The sequence below is a fragment of the Olea europaea genome, unplaced genomic scaffold (genome assembly GCF_002742605.1).
Source record: "Olea europaea var. sylvestris unplaced genomic scaffold, O_europaea_v1 scaffold1395, whole genome shotgun sequence".
NCBI lineage: Eukaryota > Viridiplantae > Streptophyta > Magnoliopsida > Lamiales > Oleaceae > Olea > Olea europaea.
The window spans coordinates 119,142-121,418 of NW_019231471.1; positions in this window are offsets into that span (position 1 = coordinate 119,142).

Below are 2,277 nucleotides of genomic sequence, written 5' to 3' on the forward strand. Positions count from 1 at the left end.
CTAGTCATCTCCATAAATATTTCAACTAGGGCGCATATCGTCATATTAAAGATAAATACAGCTGCCACACTCAGGGGCGGAGCCAGGAAATTCGTTCAATGCGGGCATAATTTAATCCACGTCGAACATTGAGTTTTGATCCTGAATTTAATGATGATAAAACTTTAAAACAAAATTGCGATAATACTAAAAATGACATAGTTTATAATTAAACGTGTTCCTTGCAAGTTTTCATATTTTGATATCGTTGTACAATAATGTTATTATCAAATAATTGAAAGCAAAAACAAGTAACTAGAAACAAAAACAAGTGAAGTCTAAATCAACCTATGCCTAAAATCAAGCAAAATCATGGGCCATTGCTAATAATAATAATAATTAAAAAAAAGTTTGGGCCTAAAAATTCAATGGCTCCGCCCCTCGTCACTACATGGCTATGCCCCTGGCCACACTTATAAGACTCTACAAAACTAACTTCCTGCACGACTTACCATCAGATGTACTCACAGCCACAATCTCACCCTAAATTTTCCAATGTCACCAAAAATATACATTTTTATTTATGCATGACAATTAATGGACAGTCATATGGCTTATATGGAACAGAAAACTGTCCACTTTCTCTAAATATTAATCTTAGAAGGAATTTATTCAAAATGGCCGGCAAAACACACTAATTACCGTCTCAAAATATGTAAGACTTTTGAGAATCAAGTGGCAGTAGTAGTCCCATATACTGCAATCTTGCACAAGTGAAAAGACTAGCGTATGTGCAAGGACATCAAGCCCATAAATGCAGGCAAAAACCTCTTCACCACATGAGAAGAATGGTTTATTATTTAATTACAATAATGCCTATCACCTAAGGGGTGCTCCAGATCAACAGCTTTAATTGGCTTAGCTCTTGAAAGTAGACTACAAAAATCAAAATAAAATTAAGAGACAAGACAAACCTATAACATGAGCTATGACATTCACAGCCAATTCCTTTCCATATGCTTCAAAACAAAACTTTGTATAACTTTCAGTTTGGTTGAACCCTCTTTCCCCCGTCCCACCAACCCCCTTTTCCTTCTCCAATAAGATTAATGTTCATATGGCAACACGGATATATTTCTGATATCTGTGACAACAGCATTGATCACTCCACAAAAAGAAACAAACACAATCTCCTGAAAAACTCAAAACAACAACTATAACTAAAGATTTAAGGTTTTGGTACAGAGCATGACAACAGAAATCAGAAACTATTAAACAACATAAAGTAACTATCTTCAAGTTACCATCCATGAATTTAAAATGAAAATCCACAAGAATCACATATCCCATACATTACTGACATTGATTTAGGAAAAACTATCTTAAATCCAGTTTAACAAATAAAACCACGAATTCTTTATACACATAATGACACAAGCATAATTCATATAGAATTGCAGGCAATAAACACCTTATGATGTGGGTATGCCTGCGTAAAACAATGAACAAAGAGAGAATTAAAGAAAGAGAAAATCAATCACGTCCATTTTGTCTTTTTCAAAAAACAACATTCCACTTCCCACTCAAAGTGAGCCCCTACTCTATGACTCGGCTCTTAGGTGAGTTGACAAAAAATAATACCCTTCTCTACTTATCCTTTTTATCTTCTTATACATACATAGAACCCTACAAATCAAAACACTGGGCAATTTCTTAGTTATGTCAATTTCGAAATTGTCCCAAATACTGTGAAGAACTCGTATAATAAGGAGAAAGTTGGGCAATTTAGATAACAAAGTATTCTGCTTTAATCCCTTAAAAAAAATCGTCACATTTCAGATAAGGCAAAAAAAAATCTAATCAAGAAAGAAAAAATAAATTCAAGAATAGAAGAAACGTGGACAAACCCCAGAACACAATTTACAACATACATGAGACAGAGGCGCATTAATTCAACACATATTGCAACTAATAATCTCTTTTATGCATGCATTGTATTAACAGTCCAGAAACTCGCTCATGCTTTTATATACATCTCCCAAAGTTGTGGATATCTAACAGGGAACATGCAAAACCTCTGGGATTGCTCCATTAGTATTGGTTCCATGAGTGCGTTGTTTGAAGTGTTAGGCCGGTTTCACATTTCAATTGCATGTAAAAGGATATTTACAAATACTTAAGACAGATTCGAAAAGAAAAGAAAATGTTAAATACACAGCATAAAAAATGAATAAATTCAAATTCCTAATACAATTTCATCTATTTTGATATATTATATATATTTTACAATATGCTTTA